Raw genomic sequence first — 26605 nt, forward strand, 5'->3', positions numbered from 1 at the left:
CTCTGAAACAGTAAGTTGAATACAAAGCTGTTTCAAAGCTGTTTCATGAAACAAAGCTGTTTCATAGTGAGAAAAAGTAAAGAACAGAGTTTCAAAGTAAAGATTCTTCTTATAATGCAGTCTATTTTAGTCTAAAACACAATCTCTTGCCCTGAAACAGTGTTTAAGGTGAATACAAAGCTGTTTCATAGTGAGAAAAAGGTAAAGAACAGAGTTTCAAAGTAAAGATTCTTCTTACAATGCATTCCCTTTTAGTCTAAAACACAATCTCTTGCCCTGAAGCAGTGTTTAAGGTGAATACAAAGCTGTTTCATAGTGTGAAAAAGGTAAAGAACAGAGTTTCAAAGTAAAGATTCTTCTTACAATGCATTCCCTTTTAGTCTAAAACACAATCTCTTGCCCTGAAACAGTGTTTAAGGTGAATACAAAGCTGTTTCATAGTGTGAAAAAGGTAAAGAACAGAGTTTCAAAGTAAAGATTCTTCTTATAATGCAGTCTATTTTAGTCTAAAATACAATCTCTTGCCCTGAAACAGTGTTTAAGGTGAATACAAAGCTGTTTCATAGTGTGAAAAAGGTAAAGAACAGAGTTTCAAAGTAAAGATTCTTCTTATAATGCAGTCTATTTTAGTCTAAAACACAATCTCTTGCCCTGAAACAGTGTTTAAGGTGAATACAAAGCTGTTTCATAGTGTGAAAAAGGTAAAGAACAGAGTTTCAAAGTAAATATTCTTCTTATAATGCATTCCCTTTTAGTCTAAAACACAACCTCTTGCCCTGAAACAGTGTTTAAGGTGAATACAAAGCTGTTTCATAGTGTGAAAAAGGTAAAGAACAGAGTTTCAAAGTAAAGATTCTTCTTACAATGCATTCCCTTTTAGTCTAAAACACAATCTCTTGCCCTGAAACAGTGTTTAAGCTGAATACAAAGCTGTTTCATAGTGTGAAAAAGGTAAAGAACAGAGTTTCAAAGTAAAGATTCTTCTTATAATGCAGTCTATTTTAGTCTAAAACACAATCTCTTGCCCTGAAACAGTGTTTAAGGTGAATACAAAGCTGTTTCATAGTGAGAAAAAGGTAAAGAACAGAGTTTCAAAGTAAAGATTCTTCTTACAATGCATTCCCTTTTAGTCTAAAACACAATCTCTTGCCCTGAAACAGTGTTTAAGGTGAATACAAAGCTGTTTCATGAAACAAAGCTGTTTCATAGTGAGAAAAAGGTAAAGAACAGAGTTTCAAAGTAAAGATTCTTCTTATAATGCATTCCCTTTTAGTCTAAAACACAATCTCTTGCCCTGAAGCAGTGTTTAAGGTGAATACAAAGCTGTTTCATAGTGAGAAAAAGGTAAAGAACAGAGTTTCAAAGTAAAGATTCTTCTTATAATGCATTCCCTTTTAGTCTAAAACACAATCTTTTGCCCTGAAACAGTGTTTAAGCTGAATACAAAGCTGTTTCATAGTGTGAAAAAGGTAAAAAACAGAGTTTCAAAGTAAAGATTCTTCTTATAATGCAGTCTATTTTAGTCTAAAATACAATCTCTTGCCCTGAAACAGTGTTTAAGGTGAATATAAAGCTGTTTCATAGTGTGAAAAAGGTAAAGAACAGAGTTTCAAAGTAAAGATTCTTCTTACAATGCATTCCCTTTTAGTCTAAAACACAATCTCTTGCCCTGATGCAGTGTTTAAGTTGAATATAAAGCTGTTTCATAGTGAGAAAAAGGTAAAGAACAGAGTTTCAAAGTAAAGATTCTTCTTATAATGCAGTCTATTTTAGTCTAAAATACAATCTCTTGCCCTGAAACAGTGTTTAAGGTGAATACAAAGCTGTTTCATAGTGTGAAAAAGGTAAAGAACAGAGTTTCAAAGTAAAGATTCTTCTTATAATGCATTCCCTTTTAGTCTAAAACACAATCTCTTGCCCTGTAGCAGTGTTTAAGGTGAATACAAAGCTGTTTCATAGTGAGAAAAAGGTAAAGAACAGAGTTTCAAAGTAAAGATTCTTCTTACAATGCATTCCCTTTTAGTCTAAAACACAATCTCTTGCCCTGAAACAGTGTTTAAGGTGAATACAAAGCTGTTTCAAAGCTGTTTCATGAAACAAAGCTGGTTCACAGTGAGAAAAAGGTAAAGAACAGTTTCAAAGTAAAGATTCTTCTTATAATGCAGTCTATTTTAGTCTAAAATACAATCTCTTGCCCTGAAACAGTGTTTAAGGCGAATACAAAGCTGTTTAAAAGGTAAAGAACAGAGTTTCAAAGTAAACATTCTTCTTATAATGCATTCCCTTTTAGTTGTTCAGTTTGGTTAAAAACAATATTTCTTACTCTGAAACTATGTATAAGCCAATTATAATGCGTGGAAACGTTGCCTCCTTGTGGTTAGAGGTGTAAAAACAGAGTTGCAATTACTTTCAAGGGTCACATTAGAACCATGTTAAAACAAATTGTTCTCCCCTGGATAAACTCTTTTCACTTGAAATATGTGTTTTCTTAGGATATTGTAAGTTATTCAGTTTGGTTAAAAACAAGATGTCTTGCTCTGAAATGGTGTATAAGCTGATTACAATGCATAGAAGCCCTGTTTCTTTTTGGTTAGAGGTGTACAAACAGAGTTGCAATTACTTTAATTGGTCATATTACAAACAACTTGATCTCCCCTTGTTATAAACTCTTTTCATTTGAAATATGTGTTTTCTTAACATATTGTAAGTTATTCAGTTTGGTTAAAAACAAGATGTCTAGCTCTGAAACAGTAAGTTGAATACAAAGCTGTTTCAAAGCTGTTTCATGAAACAAAGCTGTTTCATAGTGAGAAAAAGGTAAAGAACAGAGTTTCAAAGTAAAGATTCTTCTTATAATGCAGTCTATTTTAGTCTAAAACACAATCTCTTGCCCTGAAACAGTGTTTAAGGTGAATACAAAGCTGTTTCATAGTGAGAAAAAGGTAAAGAACAGAGTTTCAAAGTAAAGATTCTTCTTACAATGCATTCCCTTTTAGTCTAAAACACAATCTCTTGCCCTGAAACAGTGTTTAAGGTGAATACAAAGCTGTTTCAAAGCTGTTTCATGAAACAAAGCTGGTTCACAGTGAGAAAAAGGTAAAGAACAGTTTCAAAGTAAAGATTCTTCTTATAATGCAGTCTATTTTAGTCTAAAATACAATCTCTTGCCCTGAAACAGTGTTTAAGGCGAATACAAAGCTGTTTAAAAGGTAAAGAACAGAGTTTCAAAGTAAACATTCTTCTTATAATGCATTCCCTTTTAGTTGTTCAGTTTGGTTAAAAACAATATTTCTTACTCTGAAACTATGTATAAGCCAATTATAATGCGTGGAAACGTTGCCTCCTTGTGGTTAGAGGTGTAAAAACAGAGTTGCAATTACTTTCAAGGGTCACATTAGAACCATGTTAAAACAAATTGTTCTCCCCTGGATAAACTCTTTTCACTTGAAATATGTGTTTTCTTAGGATATTGTAAGTTATTCAGTTTGGTTAAAAACAAGATGTCTTGCTCTGAAATGGTGTATAAGCTGATTACAATGCATAGAAGCCCTGTTTCTTTTTGGTTAGAGGTGTACAAACAGAGTTGCAATTACTTTAATTGGTCATATTACAAACAACTTGATCTCCCCTTGTTATAAACTCTTTTCATTTGAAATATGTGTTTTCTTAACATATTGTAAGTTATTCAGTTTGGTTAAAAACAAGATGTCTAGCTCTGAAACAGTAAGTTGAATACAAAGCTGTTTCAAAGCTGTTTCATGAAACAAAGCTGTTTCATAGTGAGAAAAAAGTAAAGAACAGAGTTTCAAAGTAAAGATTCTTCTTATAATGCAGTCTATTTTAGTCTAAAACACAATCTCTTGCCCTGAAACAGTGTTTAAGGTGAATACAAAGCTGTTTCATAGTGAGAAAAAGGTAAAGAACAGAGTTTCAAAGTAAAGATTCTTCTTACAATGCATTCCCTTTTAGTCTAAAACACAATCTCTTGCCCTGAAGCAGTGTTTAAGGTGAATACAAAGCTGTTTCATAGTGTGAAAAAGGTAAAGAACAGAGTTTCAAAGTAAAGATTCTTCTTACAATGCATTCCCTTTTAGTCTAAAACACAATCTCTTGCCCTGAAACAGTGTTTAAGGTGAATACAAAGCTGTTTCATAGTGTGAAAAAGGTAAAGAACAGAGTTTCAAAGTAAAGATTCTTCTTATAATGCAGTCTATTTTAGTCTAAAATACAATCTCTTGCCCTGAAACAGTGTTTAAGGTGAATACAAAGCTGTTTCATAGTGTGAAAAAGGTAAAGAACAGAGTTTCAAAGTAAATATTCTTCTTATAATGCATTCCCTTTTAGTCTAAAACACAACCTCTTGCCCTGAAACAGTGTTTAAGGTGAATACAAAGCTGTTTCATAGTGTGAAAAAGGTAAAGAACAGAGTTTCAAAGTAAAGATTCTTCTTACAATGCATTCCCTTTTAGTCTAAAACACAATCTCTTGCCCTGAAACAGTGTTTAAGCTGAATACAAAGCTGTTTCATAGTGTGAAAAAGGTAAAGAACAGAGTTTCAAAGTAAAGATTCTTCTTATAATGCAGTCTATTTTAGTCTAAAACACAATCTCTTGCCCTGAAACAGTGTTTAAGGTGAATACAAAGCTGTTTCATAGTGAGAAAAAGGTAAAGAACAGAGTTTCAAAGTAAAGATTCTTCTTACAATGCATTCCCTTTTAGTCTAAAACACAATCTCTTGCCCTGAAACAGTGTTTAAGGTGAATACAAAGCTGTTTCATGAAACAAAGCTGTTTCATAGTGAGAAAAAGGTAAAGAACAGAGTTTCAAAGTAAAGATTCTTCTTATAATGCATTCCCTTTTAGTCTAAAACACAATCTCTTGCCCTGAAGCAGTGTTTAAGGTGAATACAAAGCTGTTTCATAGTGAGAAAAAGGTAAAGAACAGAGTTTCAAAGTAAAGATTCTTCTTATAATGCATTCCCTTTTAGTCTAAAACAGAATCTTTTACCCTGAAACAGTGTTTAAGGTGAATACAAAGCTGTTTCATAGTGTGAAAAAGGTAAAGAACAGAGTTTCAAAGTAAAGATTCTTCTTACAATGCATTCCCTTTTAGTCTAAAACACAATCTCTTGCCCTGAAACAGTGTTTAAGGTGAATACAAAGCTGTTTCATAGTGTGAAAAAGGTAAAAAACAGAGTTTCAAAGTAAAGATTCTTCTTATAATGCAGTCTATTTTAGTCTAAAATACAATCTCTTGCCCTGAAACAGTGTTTAAGGTGAATACAAAGCTGTTTCATAGTGTGAAAAAGGTAAAGAACAGAGTTTCAAAGTAAAGATTCTTCTTATAATGCAGTCTATTTTAGTCTAAAACACAATCTCTTGCCCTGAAACAGTGTTTAAGGTGAATACAAAGCTGTTTCAAAGCTGTTTCATGAAACAAAGCTGTTTCATAGTGAGAAAAAGGTAAAGAACAGAGTTTCAAAGTAAAGATTCTTCTTATAATGCATTCCCTTTTAGTCTAAAACACAATCTCTTGCCCTGAAGCAGTGTTTAAGGTGAATACAAAGCTGTTTCATAGTGAGAAAAAGGTAAAGAACAGAGTTTCAAAGTAAAGATTCTTCTTATAATGCATTCCCTTTTAGTCTAAAACACAATCTTTTGCCCTGAAACAGTGTTTAAGGCGAATATAAAGCTGTTTCATAGTGTGAAAAAGGTAAAGAACAGAGTTTCAAAGTAAAGATTCTTCTTACAATGCATTCCCTTTTAGTCTAAAACACAATCTCTTGCCCTGAAAGTGTTTAAGGTGAATACAAAGCTGTTTCATAGTGTGAAAAAGGTAAAAAACAGAGTTTCAAAGTAAAGATTCTTCTTATAATGCAGTCTATTTTAGTCTAAAATACAATCTCTTGCCCTGAAACAGTGTTTAAGGTGAATATAAAGCTGTTTCATAGTGTGAAAAAGGTAAAGAACAGAGTTTCAAAGTAAAGATTCTTCTTATAATGCAGTCTATTTTAGTCTAAAACACAATCTCTTGCCCTGAAACAGTGTTTAAGGTGAATACAAAGCTGTTTCATGAAACAAAGCTGTTTCATAGTGAGAAAAAGGTAAAGAACAGTTTCAAAGTAAAGATTCTTCTTATAATGCATTCCCTTTTAGTCTAAAACACAATCTCTTGCCCTGAAGCAGTGTTTAAGGTGAATACAAAGCTGTTTCATAGTGAGAAAAAGGTAAAGAACAGAGTTTCAAAGTAAAGATTCTTCTTATAATGCATTCCCTTTTAGTCTAAAACACAATCTTTTGCCCTGAAACAGTGTTTAAGCTGAATACAAAGCTGTTTCATAGTGTGAAAAAGGTAAAAAACAGAGTTTCAAAGTAAAGATTCTTCTTATAATGCAGTCTATTTTAGTCTAAAATACAATCTCTTGCCCTGAAACAGTGTTTAAGTTGAATATAAAGCTGTTTCATAGTGTGAAAAAGGTAAAGAACAGAGTTTCAAAGTAAAGATTCTTCTTATAATGCAGTCTATTTTAGTCTAAAACACAATCTCTTACCCTGAAACAGTGTTTAAGGTGAATACAAAGCTGTTTCAAAGCTGTTTCATGAAACAAAGCTGTTTCATAGTGAGAAAAAGGTAAAGAACAGTTTCAAAGTAAAGATTCTTCTTATAATGCATTCCCTTTTAGTCTAAAACACAATCTCTTGCCCTGAAGCAGTGTTTAAGGTGAATACAAAGCTGTTTCATAGTGAGAAAAAGGTAAAGAACAGAGTTTCAAAGTAAAGATTCTTCTTATAATGCATTCCCTTTTAGTCTAAAACACAATCTTTTGCCCTGAAACAGTGTTTAAGGCGAATATAAAGCTGTTTCATAGTGAGAAAAAGGTAAAGAACAGAGTTTCAAAGTAAAGATTCTTCTTATAATGCAGTCTATTTTAGTCTAAAATACAATCTCTTGCCCTGAAACAGTGTTTAAGGTGAATATAAAGCTGTTTCATAGTGTGAAAAAGGTAAAGAACAGAGTTTCAAAGTAAAGATTCTTCTTATAATGCAGTCTATTTTAGTCTAAAACACAATCTCTTGCCCTGAAACAGTGTTTAAGGTGAATACAAAGCTGTTTCAAAGCTGTTTCATGAAAAAAAGCTGTTTCATAGTGAGAAAAAGGTAAAGAACAGTTTCAAAGTAAAGATTCTTCTTATAATGCATTCCCTTTTAGTCTAAAACACAATCTCTTGCCCTGAAGCAGTGTTTAAGGTGAATACAAAGCTGTTTCATAGTGAGAAAAAGGTAAAGAACAGAGTTTCAAAGTAAAGATTCTTCTTATAATGCATTCCCTTTTAGTCTAAAACACAATCTTTTGCCCTGAAACAGTGTTTAAGGCGAATATAAAGCTGTTTCATAGTGAGAAAAAGGTAAAGAACAGAGTTTCAAAGTAAAGATTCTTCTTACAATGCATTCCCTTTTAGTCTAAAACACAATCTCTTGTCCTGATGCAGTGTTTAAGTTGAATATAAAGCTGTTTCATAGTGAGAAAAAGGTAAAGAACAGAGTTTCAAAGTAAAGATTCTTCTTATAATGCAGTCTATTTTAGTCTAAAACACAATCTCTTGCCCTGAAGCAGTGTTTAAGTTGAATATAAAGCTGTTTCATAGTGAGAAAAAGGTAAAAAACAGAGTTTCAAAGTAAAGATTCTTCTTATAATGCATTCCCTTTTAGTCTAAAACACAATCGCTTGCCCTGAAACAGTGTTTAAGGTGAATACAAAGCTGTTTGATAGTGTGAAAAAGGTAAAGAACAGAGTTTCAAAGTAAAGATTCTTCTTACAATGCATTCCCTTTTAGTCTAAAACACAATCTCTTGCCCTGATGCAGTGTTTAAGTTGAATATAAAGCTGTTTCATAGTGAGAAAAAGGTAAAGAACAGAGTTTCAAAGTAAAGATTCTTCTTATAATGCAGTCTATTTTAGTCTAAAATACAATCTCTTGCCCTGAAACAGTGTTTAAGGTGAATATAAAGCTGTTTCATAGTGTGAAAAAGGTAAAGAACAGAGTTTCAAAGTAAAGATTCTTCTTATAATGCAGTCTATTTTAGTCTAAAACACAATCTCTTGCCCTGAAACAGTGTTTAAGGTGAATACAAAGCTGTTTCAAAGCTGTTTCATGAAACAAAGCTGTTTCATAGTGAGAAAAAGGTAAAGAACAGTTTCAAAGTAAAGATTCTTCTTATAATGCATTCCCTTTTAGTCTAAAACACAATCTCTTGCCCTGAAGCAGTGTTTAAGGTGAATACAAAGCTGTTTCATAGTGAGAAAAAGGTAAAGAACAGAGTTTCAAAGTAAAGATTCTTCTTATAATGCATTCCCTTTTAGTCTAAAACACAATCTTTTGCCCTGAAACAGTGTTTAAGGCGAATATAAAGCTGTTTCATAGTGAGAAAAAGGTAAAGAACAGAGTTTCAAAGTAAAGATTCTTCTTACAATGCATTCCCTTTTAGTCTAAAACACAATCTCTTGTCCTGATGCAGTGTTTAAGTTGAATATAAAGCTGTTTCATAGTGAGAAAAAGGTAAAGAACAGTTTCAAAGTAAAGATTCTTCTTATAATGCAGTCTATTTTAGTCTAAAACACAATCTCTTGCCCTGAAGCAGTGTTTAAGTTGAATATAAAGCTGTTTCATAGTGAGAAAAAGGTAAAAAACAGAGTTTCAAAGTAAAGATTCTTCTTATAATGCATTCCCTTTTAGTCTAAAACACAATCGCTTGCCCTGAAACAGTGTTTAAGGTGAATACAAAGCTGTTTCATAGTGTGAAAAAGGTAAAGAACAGAGTTTCAAAGTAAAGATTCTTCTTACAATGCATTCCCTTTTAGTCTAAAACACAATCTCTTGCCCTGATGCAGTGTTTAAGTTGAATATAAAGCTGTTTCATAGTGAGAAAAAGGTAAAGAACAGAGTTTCAAAGTAAAGATTCTTCTTATAATGCAGTCTATTTTAGTCTAAAATACAATCTCTTGCCCTGAAACAGTGTTTAAGGTGAATACAAAGCTGTTTCATAGTGTGAAAAAGGTAAAGAACAGAGTTTCAAAGTAAAGATTCTTCTTATAATGCATTCCCTTTTAGTCTAAAACACAATCTCTTGCCCTGAAGCAGTGTTTAAGGTGAATACAAAGCTGTTTCATAGTGAGAAAAAGGTAAAGAACAGAGTTTCAAAGTAAAGATTCTTCTTACAATGCATTCCCTTTTAGTCTAAAACACAATCTCTTGCCCTGAAACAGTGTTTAAGGTGAATACAAAGCTGTTTCAAAGCTGTTTCATGAAACAAAGCTGGTTCACAGTGAGAAAAAGGTAAAGAACAGTTTCAAAGTAAAGATTCTTCTTATAATGCAGTCTATTTTAGTCTAAAATACAATCTCTTGCCCTGAAACAGTGTTTAAGGCGAATACAAAGCTGTTTAAAAGGTAAAGAACAGAGTTTCAAAGTAAACATTCTTCTTATAATGCATTCCCTTTTAGTTGTTCAGTTTGGTTAAAAACAATATTTCTTACTCTGAAACTATGTATAAGCCAATTATAATGCGTGGAAACGTTGCCTCCTTGTGGTTAGAGGTGTAAAAACAGAGTTGCAATTACTTTCAAGGGTCACATTAGAACCATGTTAAAACAAATTGTTCTCCCCTGGATAAACTCTTTTCACTTGAAATATGTGTTTTCTTAGGATATTGTAAGTTATTCAGTTTGGTTAAAAACAAGATGTCTTGCTCTGAAATGGTGTATAAGCTGATTACAATGCATAGAAGCCCTGTTTCTTTTTGGTTAGAGGTGTACAAACAGAGTTGCAATTACTTTAATTGGTCATATTACAAACAACTTGATCTCCCCTTGTTATAAACTCTTTTCATTTGAAATATGTGTTTTCTTAACATATTGTAAGTTATTCAGTTTGGTTAAAAACAAGATGTCTAGCTCTGAAACAGTAAGTTGAATACAAAGCTGTTTCAAAGCTGTTTCATGAAACAAAGCTGTTTCATAGTGAGAAAAAAGTAAAGAACAGAGTTTCAAAGTAAAGATTCTTCTTATAATGCAGTCTATTTTAGTCTAAAACACAATCTCTTGCCCTGAAACAGTGTTTAAGGTGAATACAAAGCTGTTTCATAGTGAGAAAAAGGTAAAGAACAGAGTTTCAAAGTAAAGATTCTTCTTACAATGCATTCCCTTTTAGTCTAAAACACAATCTCTTGCCCTGAAGCAGTGTTTAAGGTGAATACAAAGCTGTTTCATAGTGTGAAAAAGGTAAAGAACAGAGTTTCAAAGTAAAGATTCTTCTTACAATGCATTCCCTTTTAGTCTAAAACACAATCTCTTGCCCTGAAACAGTGTTTAAGGTGAATACAAAGCTGTTTCATAGTGTGAAAAAGGTAAAGAACAGAGTTTCAAAGTAAAGATTCTTCTTATAATGCAGTCTATTTTAGTCTAAAATACAATCTCTTGCCCTGAAACAGTGTTTAAGGTGAATATAAAGCTGTTTCATAGTGTGAAAAAGGTAAAGAACAGAGTTTCAAAGTAAAGATTCTTCTTATAATGCAGTCTATTTTAGTCTAAAACACAATCTCTTGCCCTGAAACAGTGTTTAAGGTGAATACAAAGCTGTTTCAAAGCTGTTTCATGAAACAAAGCTGTTTCATAGTGAGAAAAAGGTAAAGAACAGTTTCAAAGTAAAGATTCTTCTTATAATGCATTCCCTTTTAGTCTAAAACACAATCTCTTGCCCTGAAGCAGTGTTTAAGGTGAATACAAAGCTGTTTCATAGTGAGAAAAAGGTAAAGAACAGAGTTTCAAAGTAAAGATTCTTCTTATAATGCATTCCCTTTTAGTCTAAAACACAATCTTTTGCCCTGAAACAGTGTTTAAGGCGAATATAAAGCTGTTTCATAGTGAGAAAAAGGTAAAGAACAGAGTTTCAAAGTAAAGATTCTTCTTACAATGCATTCCCTTTTAGTCTAAAACACAATCTCTTGTCCTGATGCAGTGTTTAAGTTGAATATAAAGCTGTTTCATAGTGAGAAAAAGGTAAAGAACAGAGTTTCAAAGTAAAGATTCTTCTTATAATGCAGTCTATTTTAGTCTAAAACACAATCTCTTGCCCTGAAGCAGTGTTTAAGTTGAATATAAAGCTGTTTCATAGTGAGAAAAAGGTAAAAAACAGAGTTTCAAAGTAAAGATTCTTCTTATAATGCATTCCCTTTTAGTCTAAAACACAATCGCTTGCCCTGAAACAGTGTTTAAGGTGAATACAAAGCTGTTTCATAGTGTGAAAAAGGTAAAGAACAGAGTTTCAAAGTAAAGATTCTTCTTACAATGCATTCCCTTTTAGTCTAAAACACAATCTCTTGCCCTGATGCAGTGTTTAAGTTGAATATAAAGCTGTTTCATAGTGAGAAAAAGGTAAAGAACAGAGTTTCAAAGTAAAGATTCTTCTTATAATGCAGTCTATTTTAGTCTAAAATACAATCTCTTGCCCTGAAACAGTGTTTAAGGTGAATACAAAGCTGTTTCATAGTGTGAAAAAGGTAAAGAACAGAGTTTCAAAGTAAAGATTCTTCTTATAATGCATTCCCTTTTAGTCTAAAACACAATCTCTTGCCCTGAAGCAGTGTTTAAGGTGAATACAAAGCTGTTTCATAGTGAGAAAAAGGTAAAGAACAGAGTTTCAAAGTAAAGATTCTTCTTACAATGCATTCCCTTTTAGTCTAAAACACAATCTCTTGCCCTGAAACAGTGTTTAAGGTGAATACAAAGCTGTTTCAAAGCTGTTTCATGAAACAAAGCTGGTTCACAGTGAGAAAAAGGTAAAGAACAGTTTCAAAGTAAAGATTCTTCTTATAATGCAGTCTATTTTAGTCTAAAATACAATCTCTTGCCCTGAAACAGTGTTTAAGGCGAATACAAAGCTGTTTAAAAGGTAAAGAACAGAGTTTCAAAGTAAACATTCTTCTTATAATGCATTCCCTTTTAGTTGTTCAGTTTGGTTAAAAACAATATTTCTTACTCTGAAACTATGTATAAGCCAATTATAATGCGTGGAAACGTTGCCTCCTTGTGGTTAGAGGTGTAAAAACAGAGTTGCAATTACTTTCAAGGGTCACATTAGAACCATGTTAAAACAAATTGTTCTCCCCTGGATAAACTCTTTTCACTTGAAATATGTGTTTTCTTAGGATATTGTAAGTTATTCAGTTTGGTTAAAAACAAGATGTCTTGCTCTGAAATGGTGTATAAGCTGATTACAATGCATAGAAGCCCTGTTTCTTTTTGGTTAGAGGTGTACAAACAGAGTTGCAATTACTTTAATTGGTCATATTACAAACAACTTGATCTCCCCTTGTTATAAACTCTTTTCATTTGAAATATGTGTTTTCTTAACATATTGTAAGTTATTCAGTTTGGTTAAAAACAAGATGTCTAGCTCTGAAACAGTAAGTTGAATACAAAGCTGTTTCAAAGCTGTTTCATGAAACAAAGCTGTTTCATAGTGAGAAAAAAGTAAAGAACAGAGTTTCAAAGTAAAGATTCTTCTTATAATGCAGTCTATTTTAGTCTAAAACACAATCTCTTGCCCTGAAACAGTGTTTAAGGTGAATACAAAGCTGTTTCATAGTGAGAAAAAGGTAAAGAACAGAGTTTCAAAGTAAAGATTCTTCTTACAATGCATTCCCTTGTAGTCTAAAACACAATCTCTTGCCCTGAAGCAGTGTTTAAGGTGAATACAAAGCTGTTTCATAGTGTGAAAAAGGTAAAGAACAGAGTTTCAAAGTAAAGATTCTTCTTACAATGCATTCCCTTTTAGTCTAAAACACAATCTCTTGCCCTGAAACAGTGTTTAAGGTGAATACAAAGCTGTTTCATAGTGTGAAAAAGGTAAAGAACAGAGTTTCAAAGTAAAGATTCTTCTTATAATGCAGTCTATTTTAGTCTAAAATACAATCTCTTGCCCTGAAACAGTGTTTAAGGTGAATACAAAGCTGTTTCATAGTGTGAAAAAGGTAAAGAACAGAGTTTCAAAGTAAAGATTCTTCTTATAATGCAGTCTATTTTAGTCTAAAACACAATCTCTTGCCCTGAAACAGTGTTTAAGGTGAATACAAAGCTGTTTCATAGTGTGAAAAAGGTAAAGAACAGAGTTTCAAAGTAAATATTCTTCTTATAATGCATTCCCTTTTAGTCTAAAACAAAACCTCTTGCCCTGAAACAGTGTTTAAGGTGAATACAAAGCTGTTTCATAGTGTGAAAAAGGTAAAAAACAGAGTTTCAAAGTAAAGATTCTTCTTATAATGCAGTCTATTTTAGTCTAAAATACAATCTCTTGCCCTGAAACAGTGTTTAAGGTGAATACAAAGCTGTTTCATAGTGTGAAAAAGGTAAAGAACAGAGTTTCAAAGTAAAGATTCTTCTTATAATGCAGTCTATTTTAGTCTAAAACACAATCTCTTGCCCTGAAACAGTGTTTAAGGTGAATACAAAGCTGTTTCATGAAACAAAGCTGTTTCATAGTGTGAAAAAGGTAAAGAACAGAGTTTCAAAGTAAAGATTCTTCTTATAATGCATTCCCTTTTAGTCTAAAACACAATCTCTTGCCCTGAAGCAGTGTTTAAGGTGAATACAAAGCTGTTTCATAGTGAGAAAAAGGTAAAGAACAGAGTTTCAAAGTAAAGATTCTTCTTACAATGCATTCCCTTTTAGTCTAAAACACAATCTCTTGCCCTGAAACAGTGTTTAAGGTGAATACAAAGCTGTTTCAAAGCTGTTTCATGAAACAAAGCTGGTTCACAGTGAGAAAAAGGTAAAGAACAGTTTCAAAGTAAAGATTCTTCTTATAATGCAGTCTATTTTAGTCTAAAATACAATCTCTTGCCCTGAAACAGTGTTTAAGGCGAATACAAAGCTGTTTAAAAGGTAAAGAACAGAGTTTCAAAGTAAACATTCTTCTTATAATGCATTCCCTTTTAGTTGTTCAGTTTGGTTAAAAACAATATTTCTTACTCTGAAACTATGTATAAGCCAATTATAATGCGTGGAAACGTTGCCTCCTTGTGGTTAGAGGTGTAAAAACAGAGTTGCAATTACTTTCAAGGGTCACATTAGAACCATGTTAAAACAAATTGTTCTCCCCTGGATAAACTCTTTTCACTTGAAATATGTGTTTTCTTAGGATATTGTAAGTTATTCAGTTTGGTTAAAAACAAGATGTCTTGCTCTGAAATGGTGTATAAGCTGATTACAATGCATAGAAGCCCTGTTTCTTTTTGGTTAGAGGTGTACAAACAGAGTTGCAATTACTTTAATTGGTCATATTACAAACAACTTGATCTCCCCTTGTTATAAACTCTTTTCATTTGAAATATGTGTTTTCTTAACATATTGTAAGTTATTCAGTTTGGTTAAAAACAAGATGTCTAGCTCTGAAACAGTAAGTTGAATACAAAGCTGTTTCAAAGCTGTTTCATGAAACAAAGCTGTTTCATAGTGAGAAAAAAGTAAAGAACAGAGTTTCAAAGTAAAGATTCTTCTTATAATGCAGTCTATTTTAGTCTAAAACACAATCTCTTGCCCTGAAACAGTGTTTAAGGTGAATACAAAGCTGTTTCATAGTGAGAAAAAGGTAAAGAACAGAGTTTCAAAGTAAAGATTCTTCTTACAATGCATTCCCTTTTAGTCTAAAACACAATCTCTTGCCCTGAAGCAGTGTTTAAGGTGAATACAAAGCTGTTTCATAGTGTGAAAAAGGTAAAGAACAGAGTTTCAAAGTAAAGATTCTTCTTACAATGCATTCCCTTTTAGTCTAAAACACAATCTCTTGCCCTGAAACAGTGTTTAAGGTGAATACAAAGCTGTTTCATAGTGTGAAAAAGGTAAAGAACAGAGTTTCAAAGTAAAGATTCTTCTTATAATGCAGTCTATTTTAGTCTAAAATACAATCTCTTGCCCTGAAACAGTGTTTAAGGTGAATATAAAGCTGTTTCATAGTGTGAAAAAGGTAAAGAACAGAGTTTCAAAGTAAAGATTCTTCTTATAATGCAGTCTATTTTAGTCTAAAACACAATCTCTTGCCCTGAAACAGTGTTTAAGGTGAATACAAAGCTGTTTCAAAGCTGTTTCATGAAACAAAGCTGTTTCATAGTGAGAAAAAGGTAAAGAACAGTTTCAAAGTAAAGATTCTTCTTATAATGCATTCCCTTTTAGTCTAAAACACAATCTCTTGCCCTGAAGCAGTGTTTAAGGTGAATACAAAGCTGTTTCATAGTGAGAAAAAGGTAAAGAACAGAGTTTCAAAGTAAAGATTCTTCTTATAATGCATTCCCTTTTAGTCTAAAACACAATCTTTTGCCCTGAAACAGTGTTTAAGGCGAATATAAAGCTGTTTCATAGTGAGAAAAAGGTAAAGAACAGAGTTTCAAAGTAAAGATTCTTCTTACAATGCATTCCCTTTTAGTCTAAAACACAATCTCTTGTCCTGATGCAGTGTTTAAGTTGAATATAAAGCTGTTTCATAGTGAGAAAAAGGTAAAGAACAGAGTTTCAAAGTAAAGATTCTTCTTATAATGCAGTCTATTTTAGTCTAAAACACAATCTCTTGCCCTGAAGCAGTGTTTAAGTTGAATATAAAGCTGTTTCATAGTGAGAAAAAGGTAAAAAACAGAGTTTCAAAGTAAAGATTCTTCTTATAATGCATTCCCTTTTAGTCTAAAACACAATCGCTTGCCCTGAAACAGTGTTTAAGGTGAATACAAAGCTGTTTCATAGTGTGAAAAAGGTAAAGAACAGAGTTTCAAAGTAAAGATTCTTCTTACAATGCATTCCCTTTTAGTCTAAAACACAATCTCTTGCCCTGATGCAGTGTTTAAGTTGAATATAAAGCTGTTTCATAGTGAGAAAAAGGTAAAGAACAGAGTTTCAAAGTAAAGATTCTTCTTATAATGCAGTCTATTTTAGTCTAAAATACAATCTCTTGCCCTGAAACAGTGTTTAAGGTGAATACAAAGCTGTTTCATAGTGTGAAAAAGGTAAAGAACAGAGTTTCAAAGTAAAGATTCTTCTTATAATGCATTCCCTTTTAGTCTAAAACACAATCTCTTGCCCTGAAGCAGTGTTTAAGGTGAATACAAAGCTGTTTCATAGTGAGAAAAAGGTAAAGAACAGAGTTTCAAAGTAAAGATTCTTCTTACAATGCATTCCCTTTTAGTCTAAAACACAATCTCTTGCCCTGAAACAGTGTTTAAGGTGAATACAAAGCTGTTTCAAAGCTGTTTCATGAAACAAAGCTGGTTCACAGTGAGAAAAAGGTAAAGAACAGTTTCAAAGTAAAGATTCTTCTTATAATGCAGTCTATTTTAGTCTAAAATACAATCTCTTGCCCTGAAACAGTGTTTAAGGCGAATACAAAGCTGTTTAAAAGGTAAAGAACAGAGTTTCAAAGTAAACATTCTTCTTATAATGCATTCCCTTTTAGTTGTTCAGTTTGGTTAAAAACAATATTTCTTACTCTGAAACTATGTATAAGCCAATTATAATGCGTGGAAACGTTGCCTCCTTGTGGTTAGAGGTGTAAAAACAGAGTTGCAATTACTTTCAAGGGTCACATTAGAACCATGTTAAAACAAATTGTTCTCCCCTGGATAAACTCTTTTCACTTGAAATATGTGTTTTCTTAGGATATTGTAAGTTATTCAGTTTGGTTAAAAACAAGATGTCTTGCTCTGAAATGGTGTATAAGCTGATTACAATGCATAGAAGCCCTGTTTCTTTTTGGTTAGAGGTGTACAAACAGAGTTGCAATTACTTTAATTGGTCATATTACAAACAACTTGATCTCCCCTTGTTATAAACTCTTTTCATTTGAAATATGTGTTTTCTTAACATATTGTAAGTTATTCAGTTTGGTTAAAAACAAGATGTCTAGCTCTGAAACAGTAAGTTGAATACAAAGCTGTTTCAAAGCTGTTTCATGAAACAAAGCTGTTTCATAGTGAGAAAAAAGTAAAGAACAGAGTTTCAAAGTAAAGATTCTTCTTATAATGCAGTCTATTTTAGTCTAAAACACAATCTCTTGCCCTGAAACAGTGTTTAAGGTGAATACAAAGCTGTTTCATAGTGAGAAAAAGGTAAAGAACAGAGTTTCAAAGTAAAGATTCTTCTTACAATGCATTCCCTTGTAGTCTAAAACACAATCTCTTGCCCTGAAGCAGTGTTTAAGGTGAATACAAAGCTGTTTCATAGTGTGAAAAAGGTAAAGAACAGAGTTTCAAAGTAAAGATTCTTCTTACAATGCATTCCCTTTTAGTCTAAAACACAATCTCTTGCCCTGAAACAGTGTTTAAGGTGAATACAAAGCTGTTTCATAGTGTGAAAAAGGTAAAGAACAGAGTTTCAAAGTAAAGATTCTTCTTATAATGCAGTCTATTTTAGTCTAAAATACAATCTCTTGCCCTGAAACAGTGTTTAAGGTGAATACAAAGCTGTTTCATAGTGTGAAAAAGGTAAAGAACAGAGTTTCAAAGTAAAGATTCTTCTTATAATGCAGTCTATTTTAGTCTAAAACACAATCTCTTGCCCTGAAACAGTGTTTAAGGTGAATACAAAGCTGTTTCATAGTGTGAAAAAGGTAAAGAACAGAGTTTCAAAGTAAATATTCTTCTTATAATGCATTCCCTTTTAGTCTAAAACAAAACCTCTTGCCCTGAAACAGTGTTTAAGGTGAATACAAAGCTGTTTCATAGTGTGAAAAAGGTAAAAAACAGAGTTTCAAAGTAAAGATTCTTCTTATAATGCAGTCTATTTTAGTCTAAAATACAATCTCTTGCCCTGAAACAGTGTTTAAGGTGAATACAAAGCTGTTTCATAGTGTGAAAAAGGTAAAGAACAGAGTTTCAAAGTAAAGATTCTTCTTATAATGCAGTCTATTTTAGTCTAAAACACAATCTCTTGCCCTGAAACAGTGTTTAAGGTGAATACAAAGCTGTTTCATGAAACAAAGCTGTTTCATAGTGAGAAAAAGGTAATGAACAGAGTTTCAAAGTAAAGATTCTTCTTATAATGCATTCCCTTTTAGTCTAAAACACAATCTCTTGCCCTGAAGCAGTGTTTAAGGTGAATACAAAGCTGTTTCATAGTGAGAAAAAGGTAAAGAACAGAGTTTCAAAGTAAAGATTCTTCTTATAATGCATTCCCTTTTAGTCTAAAACACAATCTTTTACCCTGAAACAGTGTTTAAGGCGAATATATAAAGCTGTTTCATAGTGTGAAAAAGGTAAAGAACAGAGTTTCAAAGTAAAGATTCTTCTTACAATGCATTCCCTTTTAGTCTAAAACACAATCTCTTGCCCTGAAACAGTGTTTAAGCTGAATACAAAGCTCTTTCATAGTGTGAAAAAGGTAAAGAACAGAGTTTCAAAGTAAAGATTCTTCTTATAATGCAGTCTATTTTAGTCTAAAACACAATCTCTTGCCCTGAAACAGTGTTTAAGGTGAATACAAAGCTGTTTCATAGTGAGAAAAAGGTAAAGAACAGAGTTTCAAAGTAAAGATTCTTCTTACAATGCATTCCCTTTTAGTCTAAAACACAATCTCTTGCCCTGAAACAGTGTTTAAGGTGAATACAAAGCTGTTTCAAAGCTGTTTCATGAAACAAAGCTGTTTCATAGTGAGAAAAAGGTAAAGAACAGAGTTTCAAAGTAAAGATTCTTCTTATAATGCATTCCCTTTTAGTCTAAAACACAATCTCTTGCCCTGAAGCAGTGTTTAAGGTGAATACAAAGCTGTTTCATAGTGAGAAAAAGGTAAAGAACAGAGTTTCAAAGTAAAGATTCTTCTTATAATGCATTCCCTTTTAGTCTAAAACACAATCTTTTACCCTGAAACAGTGTTTAAGGCGAATATAAAGCTGTTTCATAGTGTGAAAAAGGTAAAGAACAGAGTTTCAAAGTAAAGATTCTTCTTACAATGCATTCCCTTTTAGTCTAAAACACAATCTCTTGCCCTGAAACAGTGTTTAAGCTGAATACAAAGCTGTTTCATAGTGTGAAAAAGGTAAAAAACAGAGTTTCAAAGTAAAGATTCTTCTTATAATGCAGTCTATTTTAGTCTAAAATACAATCTCTTGCCCTGAAACAGTGTTTAAGGTGAATATAAAGCTGTTTCATAGTGTGAAAAAGGTAAAGAACAGAGTTTCAAAGTAAAGATTCTTCTTATAATGCAGTCTATTTTAGTCTAAAACACAATCTCTTGCCCTGAAACAGTGTTTAAGGTGAATACAAAGCTGTTCCAAAGCTGTTTCATGAAACAAAGCTGTTTCATAGTGAGAAAAAGGTAAAGAACAGTTTCAAAGTAAAGATTCTTCTTATAATGCATTCCCTTTTAGTCTAAAACACAATCTCTTGCCCTGAAGCAGTGTTTAAGGTGAATACAAAGCTGTTTCATAGTGAGAAAAAGGTAAAGAACAGAGTTTCAAAGTAAAGATTCTTCTTATAATGCATTCCCTTTTAGTCTAAAACACAATCTTTTGCCCTGAAACAGTGTTTAAGGCGAATATAAAGCTGTTTCATAGTGAGAAAAAGGTAAAGAACAGAGTTTCAAAGTAAAGATTCTTCTTATAATGCAGTCTATTTTAGTCTAAAATACAATCTCTTGCCCTGAAACAGTGTTTAAGGTGAATACAAAGCTGTTTCATAGTGTGAAAAAGGTAAAGAACAGAGTTTCAAAGTAAAGATTCTTCTTATAATGCAGTCTATTTTAGTCTAAAACACAATCTTTTGCCCTGAAACAGTGTTTAAGGTGAATACAAAGCTGTTTCAAAGCTGTTTCATGAAACAAAGCTGTTTCATAGTGAGAAAAAGGTAAAGAACAGAGTTTCAAAGTAAAGATTCTTCTTATAATGCATTCCCTTTTAGTCTAAAACACAATCTCTTGCCCTGAAGCAGTGTTTAAGGTGAATACAAAGCTGTTTCATAGTGAGAAAAAGGTAAAGAACAGAGTTTCAAAGTAAATATTCTTCTTATAATGCATTCCCTTTTAGTCTAAAACACAACCTCTTGCCCTGAAACAGTGTTTAAGGTGAATACAAAGCTGTTTCATAGTGTGAAAAAGGTAAAAAACAGAGTTTCAAAGTAAAGATTCTTCTTATAATGCAGTCTATTTTAGTCTAAAATACAATCTCTTGCCCTGAAACAGTGTTTAAGGTGAATACAAAGCTGTTTCATAGTGTGAAAAAGGTAAAGAACAGAGTTTCAAAGTAAAGATTCTTCTTATAATGCAGTCTATTTTAGTCTAAAACACAATCTCTTGCCCTGAAACAGTGTTTAAGGTGAATACAAAGCTGTTTCAAAGCTGTTTCATGAAACAAAGCTGTTTCATAGTGAGAAAAAGGTAAAGAACAGAGTTTCAAAGTAAAGATTCTTCTTATAATGCATTCCCTTTTAGTCTAAAACACAATCTCTTGCCCTGAAGCAGTGTTTAAGGTGAATACAAAGCTGTTTCATAGTGAGAAAAAGGTAAAGAACAGAGTTTCAAAGTAAAGATTCTTCTTATAATGCATTCCCTTTTAGTCTAAAACACAATCTTTTACCCTGAAACAGTGTTTAAGGCGAATATAAAGCTGTTTCATAGTGTGAAAAAGGTAAAGAACAGAGTTTCAAAGTAAAGATTCTTCTTACAATGCATTCCCTTTTAGTCTAAAACACAATCTCTTGCCCTGAAACAGTGTTTAAGCTGAATACAAAGCTGTTTCATAGTGTGAAAAAGGTAAAAAACAGAGTTTCAAAGTAAAGATTCTTCTTATAATGCAGTCTATTTTAGTCTAAAATACAATCTCTTGCCCTGAAACAGTGTTTAAGGTGAATATAAAGCTGTTTCATAGTGTGAAAAAGGTAAAGAACAGAGTTTCAAAGTAAAGATTCTTCTTATAATGCAGTCTATTTTAGTCTAAAACACAATCTCTTGCCCTGAAACAGTGTTTAAGGTGAATACAAAGCTGTTTCAAAGCTGTTTCATGAAACAAAGCTGTTTCATAGTGAGAAAAAGGTAAAGAACAGTTTCAAAGTAAAGATTCTTCTTATAATGCATTCCCTTTTAGTCTAAAACACAATCTCTTGCCCTGAAGCAGTGTTTAAGGTGAATACAAAGCTGTTTCATAGTGAGAAAAAGGTAAAGAACAGAGTTTCAAAGTAAATATTCTTCTTATAATGCATTCCCTTTTAGTCTAAAACACAACCTCTTGCCCTGAAACAGTGTTTAAGGTGAATACAAAGCTGTTTCATAGTGTGAAAAAGGTAAAAAACAGAGTTTCAAAGTAAAGATTCTTCTTATAATGCAGTCTATTTTAGTCTAAAATACAATCTCTTGCCCTGAAACAGTGTTTAAGGTGAATACAAAGCTGTTTCATAGTGTGAAAAAGGTAAAGAACAGAGTTTCAAAGTAAAGACTCTTCTTATAATGCAGTCTATTTTAGTCTAAAACACAATCTCTTGCCCTGAAACAGTGTTTAAGGTGAATACAAAGCTGTTTCAAAGCTGTTTCATGAAACAAAGCTGTTTCATAGTGAGAAAAAGGTAAAGAACAGAGTTTCAAAGTAAAGATTCTTCTTATAATGCATTCCCTTTTAGTCTAAAACACAATCTCTTGCCCTGAAGCAGTGTTTAAGGTGAATACAAAGCTGTTTCATAGTGAGAAAAAGGTAAAGAACAGAGTTTCAAAGTAAAGATTCTTCTTACAATGCATTCCCTTTTAGTCTAAAACACAATCTCTTGCCCTGAAACAGTGTTTAAGCTGAATACAAAGCTGTTTCATAGTGTGAAAAAGGTAAAGAACAGAGTTTCAAAGTAAAGATTCTTCTTATAATGCAGTCTATTTTAGTCTAAAACACAATCTCTTGCCCTGAAACAGTGTTTAAGGTGAATACAAAGCTGTTTCATAGTGAGAAAAAGGTAAAGAACAGAGTTTCAAAGTAAAGATTCTTCTTACAATGCATTCCCTTTTAGTCTAAAACACAATCTCTTGCCCTGAAACAGTGTTTAAGGTGAATACAAAGCTGTTTCAAAGCTGTTTCATGAAACAAAGCTGTTTCATAGTGAGAAAAAGGTAAAGAACAGAGTTTCAAAGTAAAGATTCTTCTTATAATGCATTCCCTTTTAGTCTAAAACACAATCTCTTGCCCTGAAGCAGTGTTTAAGGTGAATACAAAGCTGTTTCATAGTGAGAAAAAGGTAAAGAACAGAGTTTCAAAGTAAAGATTCTTCTTATAATGCATTCCCTTTTAGTCTAAAACACAATCTTTTACCCTGAAACAGTGTTTAAGGCGAATATAAAGCTGTTTCATAGTGTGAAAAAGGTAAAGAACAGAGTTTCAAAGTAAAGATTCTTCTTACAATGCATTCCCTTTTAGTCTAAAACACAATCTCTTGCCCTGAAACAGTGTTTAAGCTGAATACAAAGCTGTTTCATAGTGTGAAAAAGGTAAAAAACAGAGTTTCAAAGTAAAGATTCTTCTTATAATGCAGTCTATTTTAGTCTAAAATACAATCTCTTGCCCTGAAACAGTGTTTAAGGTGAATATAAAGCTGTTTCATAGTGTGAAAAAGGTAAAGAACAGAGTTTCAAAGTAAAGATTCTTCTTATAATGCAGTCTATTTTAGTCTAAAACACAATCTCTTGCCCTGAAACAGTGTTTAAGGTGAATACAAAGCTGTTCCAAAGCTGTTTCATGAAACAAAGCTGTTTCATAGTGAGAAAAAGGTAAAGAACAGTTTCAAAGTAAAGATTCTTCTTATAATGCATTCCCTTTTAGTCTAAAACACAATCTCTTGCCCTGAAGCAGTGTTTAAGGTGAATACAAAGCTGTTTCATAGTGAGAAAAAGGTAAAGAACAGAGTTTCAAAGTAAAGATTCTTCTTATAATGCATTCCCTTTTAGTCTAAAACACAATCTTTTGCCCTGAAACAGTGTTTAAGGCGAATATAAAGCTGTTTCATAGTGAGAAAAAGGTAAAGAACAGAGTTTCAAAGTAAAGATTCTTCTTATAATGCAGTCTATTTTAGTCTAAAATACAATCTCTTGCCCTGAAACAGTGTTTAAGGTGAATACAAAGCTGTTTCATAGTGTGAAAAAGGTAAAGAACAGAGTTTCAAAGTAAAGATTCTTCTTATAATGCAGTCTATTTTAGTCTAAAACACAATCTTTTGCCCTGAAACAGTGTTTAAGGTGAATACAAAGCTGTTTCAAAGCTGTTTCATGAAACAAAGCTGTTTCATAGTGAGAAAAAGGTAAAGAACAGAGTTTCAAAGTAAAGATTCTTCTTATAATGCATTCCCTTTTAGTCTAAAACACAATCTCTTGCCCTGAAGCAGTGTTTAAGGTGAATACAAAGCTGTTTCATAGTGAGAAAAAGGTAAAGAACAGAGTTTCAAAGTAAATATTCTTCTTATAATGCATTCCCTTTTAGTCTAAAACACAACCTCTTGCCCTGAAACAGTGTTTAAGGTGAATACAAAGCTGTTTCATAGTGTGAAAAAGGTAAAAAACAGAGTTTCAAAGTAAAGATTCTTCTTATAATGCAGTCTATTTTAGTCTAAAATACAATCTCTTGCCCTGAAACAGTGTTTAAGGTGAATACAAAGCTGTTTCATAGTGTGAAAAAGGTAAAGAACAGAGTTTCAAAGTAAAGATTCTTCTTATAATGCAGTCTATTTTAGTCTAAAACACAATCTCTTGCCCTGAAACAGTGTTTAAGGTGAATACAAAGCTGTTTCAAAGCTGTTTCATGAAACAAAGCTGTTTCATAGTGAGAAAAAGGTAAAGAACAGAGTTTCAAAGTAAAGATTCTTCTTATAATGCATTCCCTTTTAGTCTAAAACACAATCTCTTGCCCTGAAGCAGTGTTTAAGGTGAATACAAAGCTGTTTCATAGTGAGAAAAAGGTAAAGAACAGAGTTTCAAAGTAAAGATTCTTCTTATAATGCATTCCCTTTTAGTCTAAAACACAATCTTTTACCCTGAAACAGTGTTTAAGGCGAATATAAAGCTGTTTCATAGTGTGAAAAAGGTAAAGAACAGAGTTTCAAAGTAAAGATTCTTCTTACAATGCATTCCCTTTTAGTCTAAAACACAATCTCTTGCCCTGAAACAGTGTTTAAGCTGAATACAAAGCTGTTTCATAGTGTGAAAAAGGTAAAAAACAGAGTTTCAAAGTAAAGATTCTTCTTATAATGCAGTCTATTTTAGTCTAAAATACAATCTCTTGCCCTGAAACAGTGTTTAAGGTGAATATAAAGCTGTTTCATAGTGTGAAAAAGGTAAAGAACAGAGTTTCAAAGTAAAGATTCTTCTTATAATGCAGTCTATTTTAGTCTAAAACACAATCTCTTGCCCTGAAACAGTGTTTAAGGTGAATACAAAGCTGTTTCAAAGCTGTTTCATGAAACAAAGCTGTTTCATAGTGAGAAAAAGGTAAAGAACAGTTTCAAAGTAAAGATTCTTCTTATAATGCATTCCCTTTTAGTCTAAAACACAATCTCTTGCCCTGAAGCAGTGTTTAAGGTGAATACAAAGCTGTTTCATAGTGAGAAAAAGGTAAAGAACAGAGTTTCAAAGTAAAGATTCTTCTTATAATGCATTCCCTTTTAGTCTAAAACACAATCTTTTGCCCTGAAACAGTGTTTAAGGCGAATATAAAGCTGTTTCATAGTGAGAAAAAGGTAAAGAACAGAGTTTCAAAGTAAAGATTCTTCTTATAATGCAGTCTATTTTAGTCTAAAATACAATCTCTTGCCCTGAAACAGTGTTTAAGGTGAATACAAAGCTGTTTCATAGTGTGAAAAAGGTAAAGAACAGAGTTTCAAAGTAAAGATTCTTCTTATAATGCAGTCTATTTTAGTCTAAAACACAATCTTTTGCCCTGAAACAGTGTTTAAGGTGAATACAAAGCTGTTTCAAAGCTGTTTCATGAAACAAAGCTGTTTCATAGTGAGAAAAAGGTAAAGAACAGAGTTTCAAAGTAAAGATTCTTCTTATAATGCATTCCCTTTTAGTCTAAAACACAATCTCTTGCCCTGAAGCAGTGTTTAAGGTGAATACAAAGCTGTTTCATAGTGAGAAAAAGGTAAAGAACAGAGTTTCAAAGTAAATATTCTTCTTATAATGCATTCCCTTTTAGTCTAAAACACAACCTCTTGCCCTGAAACAGTGTTTAAGGTGAATACAAAGCTGTTTCATAGTGTGAAAAAGGTAAAAAACAGAGTTTCAAAGTAAAGATTCTTCTTATAATGCAGTCTATTTTAGTCTAAAATACAATCTCTTGCCCTGAAACAGTGTTTAAGGTGAATACAAAGCTGTTTCATAGTGTGAAAAAGGTAAAGAACAGAGTTTCAAAGTAAAGACTCTTCTTATAATGCAGTCTATTTTAGTCTAAAACACAATCTCTTGCCCTGAAACAGTGTTTAAGGTGAATACAAAGCTGTTTCAAAGCTGTTTCATGAAACAAAGCTGTTTCATAGTGAGAAAAAGGTAAAGAACAGAGTTTCAAAGTAAAGATTCTTCTTATAATGCATTCCCTTTTAGTCTAAAACACAATCTCTTGCCCTGAAGCAGTGTTTAAGGTGAATACAAAGCTGTTTCATAGTGAGAAAAAGGTAAAGAACAGAGTTTCAAAGTAAAGATTCTTCTTACAATGCATTCCCTTTTAGTCTAAAACACAATCTCTTGCCCTGAAACAGTGTTTAAGCTGAATACAAAGCTGTTTCATAGTGTGAAAAAGGTAAAGAACAGAGTTTCAAAGTAAAGATTCTTCTTATAATGCAGTCTATTTTAGTCTAAAACACAATCTCTTGCCCTGAAACAGTGTTTAAGGTGAATACAAAGCTAGTGAGAAAAAGGTAAAGAACAGAGTTTCAAAGTAAAGATTCTTCTTACAATGCATTCCCTTTTAGTCTAAAACACAATCTCTTGCCCTGAAACAGTGTTTAAGGTGAATACAAAGCTGTTTCAAAGCTGTTTCATGAAACAAAGCTGTTTCATAGTGAGAAAAAGGTAAAGAACAGAGTTTCAAAGTAAAGATTCTTCTTATAATGCATTCCCTTTTAGTCTAAAACACAATCTCTTGCCCTGAAGCAGTGTTTAAGGTGAATACAAAGCTGTTTCATAGTGAGAAAAAGGTAAAGAACAGAGTTTCAAAGTAAAGATTCTTCTTATAATGCATTCCCTTTTAGTCTAAAACACAATCTTTTACCCTGAAACAGTGTTTAAGGCGAATATAAAGCTGTTTCATAGTGTGAAAAAGGTAAAGAACAGAGTTTCAAAGTAAAGATTCTTCTTACAATGCATTCCCTTTTAGTCTAAAACACAATCTCTTGCCCTGAAACAGTGTTTAAGCTGAATACAAAGCTGTTTCATAGTGTGAAAAAGGTAAAAAACAGAGTTTCAAAGTAAAGATTCTTCTTATAATGCAGTCTAGTTTAGTCTAAAATACAATCTCTTGCCCTGAAACAGTGTTTAAGGTGAATATAAAGCTGTTTCATAGTGTGAAAAAGGTAAAGAACAGAGTTTCAAAGTAAAGATTCTTCTTATAATGCAGTCTATT

Source organism: Electrophorus electricus, chromosome 8 (assembly GCF_041902795.1).
Source record: "Electrophorus electricus isolate QZ-2024a chromosome 8, ASM4190279v1, whole genome shotgun sequence".
NCBI lineage: Eukaryota > Metazoa > Chordata > Actinopteri > Gymnotiformes > Gymnotidae > Electrophorus > Electrophorus electricus.